This window comes from Podarcis vaucheri (genome assembly GCF_965113315.1).
Source record: "Podarcis vaucheri genome assembly, chromosome: 14".
Taxonomy (NCBI): domain Eukaryota; kingdom Metazoa; phylum Chordata; class Lepidosauria; order Squamata; family Lacertidae; genus Podarcis; species Podarcis vaucheri.
In genome coordinates this window covers 5,864,654-5,874,156 of record NC_138752.1, presented here as the reverse complement: position 1 = coordinate 5,874,156, position 9,503 = coordinate 5,864,654, and the positions used below count along the sequence as shown (strand labels likewise).

Below are 9,503 nucleotides of genomic sequence, written 5' to 3'. Positions count from 1 at the left end.
AGCTGAGTGAATTTAAAACAGGTATGGGCAACCTATGGGAAACGTATGGACAGAAGCAGCTTAATTATCCTGAGCCCAACAATGGTGGGTCAGAATAGTCTTCACTGTCTGGCAATGGGTCTCTGATGGGAGCCTTTTTCCTGCCCTACCTGGAGATGGTGGTGACTGAAGGTGGGCCTTCTGCAGGCAGAGTAGATGTTTTACCACTGAGCTGTGTGATGCCCTTTCTGTGGAGAGGAGAAGATACCTGGAAACCATGTAAGGCTCTCCCCAGAGAAGTTCACCTGGCACCTTCATTATATATTTTAGGTGCCAGGCGAAACATTCCTCTTCAACCAGGTAAAGAACCAGGTAAGTAAAGAAAAGTGGGGTGGTAAGTATTTTAAAAACCCTCTGGCATTTTAAAGGCTGGGTGTGTCACTATCCAACAGTTTCCCATGCTAAACATGCTTCCTACACAAAGATGTACACAGATTGAGAAGCTGTTTTGCAAAGCAAGATCAAAAGATAAAGAACACACTTGGTTTTTGTGAGTATCTCTGCCATCAGGATGTATTGTTTTATCTCTTAATCTCACCCAATTGGTGACAGGAAGGGTTAAGGGCCTCCCAAAGGAGCAGCTTCTCTCTGTCCTCCCCACCTTCCTTGTTGCTTGCCCTGTGTGGTTTGCTTAAAAGAGGCAGTTTTCACTTATAAATTATAACTGTAATTCCCCCCCTCTCTCTATCTCTGGGTGGGTGGGTGTCTGAAGGTTAATATAAGGATGTGATCCTAATCAAGCTTATTTGAAAATTAACCCTATCAAAGTGACAATACTTTCTTGGGAGAAAATACATTTCAGGATAGGAACATTAATATGAAATGCATGGTTACTCATAAGCCACAGAAGAAGACACCCTTATGGCTGATCATTGTGTACTTTGATGATTAGACCTTTACTCCCTGCCTTATAATAAGAATATAATTGTGTAAGTCTTGTAGGTAGCTATTAAATACATTTTTCTTTAAGAAGGTTTCCCCTGGAATATTAATTGGCCAGCTGTAGAAATTATTTTAGCGCTTTCAGTTTATTGAGTTGGTAATCTTTTGTATTTTATCTTATTGTAGACCACTTTAGAAGCAATTTATAACAAACAAAAGAGAAAGAAAGAGAGAGAGAAAGAAAGAAAGAGAAAGAAAGAAAGAGAGAGAGAGAGAGAGAGAGAAAGAAAGAGAGAGAAAGAAAGAGAGAGAAAGAAAGAGAGAGAAAGAAAGAAAGAAAGAAAGAAAGAAAGAAAGAAAGAAAGAAAGAAAGAAAGAAAGAAGTGATTATGGGAAGGGCCAGTAGTAGAGTGCCAGCCTTGCCAGCAGAAAGCCCCAAGTTCAATCCGCAGCATCTCTAGTCTAGGTAGGGTTGGGAGAGACTTCTGCCTGCAATCCCGAAAAGCGCTGCCAGTCAGTGTAGACAATACAGAGCTAGATGGACTAATGGTTTCATTCAGTATAAGGCAGCTTCTTATGTTCCTATTATATAAAAGAAACTTAGGTAAAAATGTATTATTTTTCATATGTCTGATTGGTTACATGATTTGCTGTCGTATACATTGTTCCTGACTTTTATATGCATATTAACGTTAATCAGCCAGCCAACTAAAGGCATAGCCCAGATTTTTTTTGGGGGGGGGGAGGCAGAACCTCAGTTAGTTATGTATTTTTTATTACTATGTTTTTGGGGGGCAGCTGCCCCTCCCGGGGCCCCCTGGCTCTGTCCATGCAGCCAGCCCACTCCTTAGATGAGTGAAGCAGACAGTGAAATGGGATGAAGTAACTAAGAGGGCATCAAGGTGTCTCAGCCAGTTTCCAAAATTCAGGATCTCTTTGCAGCATATGCCAAAGATGTGTGCTTTTGCTGTTATGTACAGATGCACACTAATTGTGCCTGTTACGTTGGAAAATTAAAATGTGATTTTGTAAGTCATCTTCCGTTGCTGAAATTTTACTTCAGTGGCTTGGCTGCCCTTGATTAACCTTTCTGCTTATTCTGTGGGAAAAATACTTGAGGGCAGTCACACACTTCCTTTGTGTTATCAATGTGAAATAAGGTTTTGCTGCACTGGAAAACCTCAGTATAATTGCTATCCCATAACTGGTGCGTGTGTGTGTGTGTGTGTGTGTGTGTGTGTGTGTGTGTGTGTGTGCTGTTCATCCTTTAAAGTGAGAACAGTTTTGTGGAACTGGATGACTTTTCTTAAAGGGATTGACTGCACAATTCAGCTGTTTGGTCTAGCAGAGCAGTGAACCTTGACATTTTTAACTGAGAGGAAATTTAATGATGCCAGGTTATGGGGCTGGTCTGTATGCTCTATCCGCAACAGCTGCTGTGAGGCTGTGTTGGGCAGGGAAAACCCCACTTGAGACATCACCTGAGCCTTTCACCTGCTGTGTGGCATCATCCAAGCCACAAACCCTCAGCCACCCCCTGCCCAGTTGCAACAGCACAGACAGAGGCCCACTCATTTCACTGGGGGCTGCCGGGAGAATATAATGGTTTTATCCACTCTGCCACTATTTGTGGTGCCCAGAGTTGCCACATCTTATTTTATGGTAGAATGGCTGTGCTAGAGTGCTGTGGGGAGACCCTATATTTTCTGGCTTCTGTAAGGTGAATTCCTTTTCCAGGTGGCAACAAGCTTTTTGAGACTTTCCTCCAGTTCCTTCCTCCTGTGACAAACAGGGACATAGCATGCGGTGGAGCCATGACTCCGGGTGCACAGTTTTGACCGGGCGCAAGCCAGGTGCCCCCATGTAGGTGGTGGCTTCCACAGGGATCCCGGACCCACCCAGGTGCATCCTGATGGGCCCCATCCCCACGTCCTTCCCAGCCTGCTGCCAGGGGTCTTTGGCCCCAGAGCCCAGCCTGGCCTCACTGCTTGCTCCTCGTTGGACACGCTCCCTGGACAGTAAGCAAGCGTGGAAGGAGGGGGGCAGGCAAGGCCCCAGACTTGGTACTTCCTTCCACGGGCGTGGGGGGGGGATTTGCCTGCCAAGGGCTGCATTAGCCAGCTGGGCTCCCACCTGCGTGGGTGACACCGCATGGTTCGGGGGGGGTGTCACTCTGACTGCATCGGCAGCAAGAGCTGAGCTCACGCAGCAGGCTCCGTTCACCCTCCGTGCCCCACCAGGTGCCCACACACCAGCACAACGGCAGACTACATTGCACCGCTGGTAACAAATGATGGTCATATTGTGATTCTTTCTTTTGAATTAGGAGAATCTGCTGGGTGGACTCAACTCAGTGTTCATGAAGAGGCTTCCTCCTTATGAGCAATGCAGGTTTTATGCTCACTGGGAAGGTGAGAGGCACACTTTGGAGCCAGCACACCAAAGGTGACTGGGACATGCCAACGACAACAACAACAACAGTAATAATAAATGCAAATTTATAATGTAAATGTGAAAGAAGTCTAAACTAATGAGTCTGACTTCTGAGAAGACGTGTCTAGGATTGCACTGCTAATAGCTTAAATTTGCACACAGGTAAATAAGCATTGCTCTGAAGCAAGAAGCAACTTTTATTATGTTGAAAACAGTCTGATCAAGATGATCAGGCGCTGGAGCACTTTTTATGGGAGGCAGATAATTTGGAAAAAAACAGCAACCAAAGGGTTGGGGGACGGTGGATAGAGATTCTGTTGTTAGGTGGAACTTATGAGGACATCCTTTAAAATGGGTGACCCTTAGCTTAGGCGGCTTCCTAAACAACTTAGACAAATTGATGAACATAAGAACATAAGAACCTTCTGGATCAGGCCAAAGAAGACCCATCCAGTTCGGCATCCTGTTCTCGCAGTCTGTGGGAACCACAAGAGCTCTCGCCCTGCCTGTGGTTTCCAGCAACTGCTATTCAAAAGCATTGCTGCCTCCAGCGGTGGAGTCCGGGCAGAGCCATCAAGGCCAGTAGCCCCCATGAATTGGTCTCATCCTGGGGGAGGAAGGCCCAGAGTAAAACTAAGCGCTGTATGAAGGACTTTCTTTTATCTCTCATGAATCTTTCAACCTTCAGCTTCATCGGGTGCTCAGGAGTCCCAGTGTTAGGAGAGACACGAACTTTTCTCTACCCACTTTCCACAGGGCATGCGTAATTTTACAAACTTCTATCGCGTCGCCTCTTACTCACCTTTTCTGTAAACTAAAAAGCCCCAAACGCTACAAATTCTCTTCATAGGGGAGTCGCAGCCTCCCACCCACCCGCCCCCTGATCACTTTCTTAACCCTTTCCAAAGATGACCCTCTCCCTGGTTTCTTAACTTAGGCGCCTGCAGGATGCCCCGAAGGAAAACGCACTTCTATATTATTTCTAGAGCATCCTCGGGATTGCCACCCATTGCGCTGTCCACCGGGCGGAGACTTGCAGCCTGCCGTCTGCCGAGGAGAGCGGTGGGAGCGCGAAGCTGGCAGCGGCCGCCCGGGATTGTTCCGCCAAAAGCCGGCAGGAGGCGCCCCGGACTGGGCCGCAGCACAGGACCAGCAGCCGGGAACGGCGGCGTTGGCAGCAGCAGCGGACCCGCCTCCTCCCCGCCTGCCCGGCGCACGATCTCCTGTCCCGGAGGCAGCCTCGGCGTGCGCCCTTGCCCGCCTGCCCGATCGTCCGTTCAGCTGCGCGCCCCGTCGCCGCTGCCCCCGGTGAGTAGCCCCTTTCCTCTAGCCGCGCGCCCGCTTGCCCTGCTCCTCCGCCCCAGGCAGGATCAGCCCCCCTCGAGCCCAGGCGGCTTCCCTGCCTCGCCAGCCCCTTCGGGCGCCGCGCTCCCAGCCTCTTCTCCACGCGCCGGGACGAGAGCGATGCCCGGAGCAGAGAAAATGGCTGGGGAGAAGCTTTTCTTCGCCCTCTCCAAAGGGTGGGAGGTGGAGGGCAGAAAAACGGCAGTCCCCCTTCATGCGGGGTCCAGTTGAACTATGGAAATCGCTGCCGCCAGAGCTGTAGAGCTGGGCAGCTTTAAAAAAGGATTTGGCCATGTCCTGGAGGAGGAGAAGGTTACACATGGATATTGTGTGGAGCGTCCCACACAATCCAAACTACAAGAAGATTCCACCTAAACATTAGGAAGAACTTCCTGACAGTAAGAGCTGTTCGACAGTGGAATTTGCTGCCAAGGAGTGTGGTGGAGTCTCCTTCTTTGGAGGTCTTTAAGCAGAGGCTTGACAACCATATGTCAGGAGTGCTCTGATGGTGTTTCCTGCTTGGCAGGGGGTTGGACTCGATGGCCCTTGTGGTCTCTTCCAACTCTATGATTCTATGATTCTATCCCGTATCAGAGGCAGCACACCTTCGTATCAGTTGTTGAGGAGGAGCAATGGAGACCTCCAGGGGGGGCATCCCAGGGCATCTGGTTGTGGGCCATTGAGGAGGAAAAAGGATGAACTTGGCGGGCCTTATTTGATCTGATCCAGCTATGGCACTGATTGTGCTCTTGCAATTCCCGTTTTCTAACGGTGATCCGATGTCCACTAGTTAATTAGCTGATCTCTAATGTGGATTTCCGTTTCACTCATCAATATCTGGTGTGCCTTCACAACTCTAATTATGACTCCAAAAGGACTTGTAAAGTGTATTTCAGTGGGGAGGGTTTTCTTTAAAAAAAGGGGGGGATCTTTAGCCTGCACTTCTGGCTATACTTTAGCTATCAATATGGGTGCTTTAATAGATGCCTCCTAACTTTCCTCCCATCCACTAAGAGTAATGGGCACTTCCACCTTATGCTCTTTCGTCACGTCAAATCATTCTCAATGCATCCAGCTCCCTAGCCATTCTTAGCCCAGGAAGGCATTTCTGAGCACTGCCTAACTCTCCTTTGGGTTCCAAGGTAAATGTATATATCAGATATTTTTCTATGTATTGGGATTTTTGTTCTCTTAGGGACCTTGACAATTACTGCATCTTCAGTTAGTGATCAACTGGGTATTTATATCCAGATATTGGATGCTTGAGCTTTAGGGCACTGGCTTTAACAGAGGTTTGTTAGCGAGAATGCTCCATTCCCTTGTTGATGATAAGCAAATATGAGGCAGAAATGTAATATACTTGTTAAAATTAAGTTTTTTGGCAACCCTATTCTCAGATGCACTAGGCTGCCTGAAAATGCACTGGAGATTAGCAGATTAGTGGAAAGAAATCTACAGTACAGTCCCGTATAGGTTGATTCAAAAGTAAGTTGTGCTTTCCCTCAGGCACATGTGCTTAGGATTGCAGCCTTGATGTACGCATGAGACATAGTTTCTTGCATGGTGTTGTTTGCACTGCATGACGAGTCGTCCACTTCACCATGAATTGTGGGACTTACTCATGACCTGATCTTCTTTAAATAGATAATATATGAATGGCAAATGCCACTGATTTTTTAAAAACAATATTTTATTAAAAGATTTTCCGTCAGTAGAAAGAGTACATTCAGCATCTCTAATTTCAAATTGTAGAGGTCAGAGGCACCAGCTTGCAAGGGTGATTAGGGGGCCACGTCACACACCTAACATCAGGACTGTCAGAAGAAGCCCTGGGGCAGAGCCGAATGCGGTGGCTGCCCAGCTTCAATGCCTTCTTCTCCTCCTCAGCAGCAGGAAGAAGAGAAGGAGCAGCCACTGGAACCACACTATGCTGGACCCTGTGCTCAGCCTCCTCCACCCCCTCAACACTGGGGGGCCCTGGCTCCATCCCAAAATATATTGGAGGGCAAAACAACTCAGCCCCCAGGAGCTGGTCTCCTGTTACAGGCCAATTACAGTCAACTTAGGACATTTTTGTTGTAGGCAATGTCGGGTTTGAGGTGGGGTAAGAGAAGTGGGGAGATGGAGGGGAGAAAAAGGAGAAAGGGGGTGAAAGGTTAACTTTCCTTCTTTGCAGAGTATGAGTGGTGCTTTTTATTTGTCAGTGTCACATGGATGGGTGTCTTATTTTTGCGGGCAGACTGAGAGATCAGAGGGCCAAGGGGATGGTTGCCAAGACAATGACCGACACCCCCCCACTCTACCCCCGACAACATATAAATCAATATGGCTAACTTAAGCTAGCAGACACCACGGTTGTGTGAATTGGATCTTATCCTGAGGTGGGCCTGGGATCCACCCATCTGTTCCTGTAGCCGTCTTCTTGGAAGTCTGTGGGGTGGAATAGGGCAGACTTCACCAAGCTGCTGCTCTCCAGATGTTTGGGACTTCCGTTCCCATCAGAATCAGCTGGCACAGTTGTACATCTGTCAGGGTTGCCATGCGTCTGGAATTTCCCAGACATATCCAGAATTCCGTGCTCAGCAGCAGTGTCCAGGCGGAAATCACAAAAATATCCAGGAAAATCCAGACATATGGCAACCCTAACAGAAGCACAACTGTGCCAGCAAAGCTCAACAATTTTGCCCAACCCCCCTCCAGCCCCCTCCCCCCAAAACAACTTTCCCCCCAAAAGCTCAGTCTTTGCTTCTGTCAGCCCTGGCACCTCCAGCTGTGCTGACTGGGTCTGATGGGAGCTGTAGTCCAGAACATCTGGAGGACACCAGGTTGAAGAATTCTGGAACAGGAAGCAGGAAATACTCTTGCCCTTGTCAGAGTAAAGAGCACCCTTGTTTACACAAAGTTCTGATTACATTTTCTTTGTCCCTTGTGGGGAAAAGGAGCAACAATAAGAACAGGAATCCTGATTTCATGTACATGCTTATAAAATGTACACCAGCGATAAATTTACTTCTGAAAACTTAACCTTACTAACCCTGATTCGAGAAGAAAAGTGAGCGATTTCCATTTTAGGAGCACTTTCCAGTTGATTGGCGGCACCAGCAACTGTGATTCCTTCCTTGAGTTGCCTACTAGCAGAGCACAGACTTGGAGTGCTGGTATCCTAGGCTCAATCCTGGCACCTCAGGGCTCAGAGCCAGTGTGGTGTAGTGGTTAAGAGCGGTAGTCTCGTAATCTGGTGAACCGGGTTCGATTCCCTTCTCCTCCACATGCAGCTGCTGGGTGACCTTGGGCTAGTCACTCTTCTCTGAAGTCTCTCAGCCCCACTCACCTCACAGAGTGTTTGTTGGGGGGGGGGTGAAGAAAGGAGAATGTTAGCCGCTTTGAGACTCCTTCAGGTAGTGATAAAGCGGGATATCAAATCCAAACTCCTCCTCCTCTTCTTCTTCTTCTCAGAAAGACCCTGGGGAACCACTGCCAATCACAGCATCTGGGCCTGGGTTATGTGGGCTAAAGGTTTGAGCCAGCATAAAGCAGATCGATTTATTCTTAGCTTTCAAAAAAAATTACCCAATAATGGGATGCACAGCAAAAGTGCCTGCTCTTTCTTTTTGTGGTGTTTCAAAGTACGGTAAACGGGGGTGGGGTGTCGTTAGAGGCTCTTTACCTGAATGTTTGAAGGGAATCTTTTCCTATCTCTCAGGCCAAGGCTTGAGTGGGCTCCATAGGAACTCAGTTGCCTCATACCGAGTTGGACTGTTGGTTCATCTTGCTCTGCATTGCCTACACTGACTGGCAGCTGCTGTCATGAGGTTTCATGCCGGCGGCATTCCCAGCCCTGCCTGGAGATGTCAGAGATGGAAAAAGGGGGTCTTCTGCACTCAGAGCAGGTGCTCTGCCACGAAGCCACAGTTGCTCTGGCTCTTGTTACTGACTGAAGATAATTCCTCGCATTTGGAGTGCTTGTAACACGAGCCTGGAAGTCCCACTGATTGCGAATTTCCAAGGAGGAGTACAGTCACAGAATGGTGCTGCTTCTCTTTTTACGTAAACAGTAGGAAAGTAAAGAAGTAAACCATTCTGCCTCAGCCTGGTGCCCTCTAGGTATTGCTGTATGTTGTTTTTAACTGCTTTTATCAATATGCTTTAATTAATGTAATGAGAGTGAAGGATGGGCAAGAAATTAAAATAACTACTATAACTACTAATATCACCCCTGGTGGGAGTTGTGGTTCAAAATGGCTGAAAGGCACCAGACTTATATTGTTATATCCATATGTAAGTATGTATGTATGTATGTATGTTCGTGTGTGTGTGTGTTAGTGAGGTAATGAGAAGATACTGCTTAAGTCTGGTTGTCTTAGTGATGGTTTATGAACATCTGTAATTATATTTAATAAGACCTGCTATCTTATGATGAAAAGGAAGGAATTTATTTCTGTCATTTATTCTGTGACAGTTTGCTGAACCATTCAGTGGTGTCTGGATTGTAAGCTTCTTGTGGGCAGGGAGCTGCATTTTTGTGTTTGTCGATGTAACAGACTATGAATTTTCAGACATTCAGGAACATGGGATTATTCGGACTCACTTGCAGCACAAACATCATCATCAACCATCATTATATATACAGTATATCTCTCCGTGTATGATTTAGTTGACATCAAGAAAATTGTTCAAGAGAAATGTGGGTGGATCAAGCAATACTTTTCAGCAAACAGAGAAATCCATTGTAAGTGTTTTGAACCTGACTTTCAGAATAAGGGGAGTGGGGGGCCAGGGGGTCACTCGTGGCTGTGAAGGAGCAA

The 9,503-nt window shown here is 47.3% G+C and overlaps 1 protein-coding gene across 3 annotated transcripts in view; it reads left to right on the top strand.

Annotated features, from left to right (window-relative positions):
* Positions 1-4,521: 4,521 nt before the first annotated feature.
* The window catches only part of DAPK2 (death associated protein kinase 2), a 59,470-nt gene continuing 54,488 nt past the window's right edge, over positions 4,522-9,503 (top strand). The window contains exons 1-2 of one of the 3 annotated variants that reach the window (XM_082198617.1): positions 4,564-4,662; positions 6,096-6,183. The gene's annotated coding sequence lies outside the window, so the exon portion shown is untranslated. Of the gene's footprint in view, positions 4,663-6,095; positions 6,184-9,503 lie in introns of all 3 variants that reach the window. The other 2 variants (XM_082198619.1, XM_082198616.1) reach the window with 2 other exon arrangements.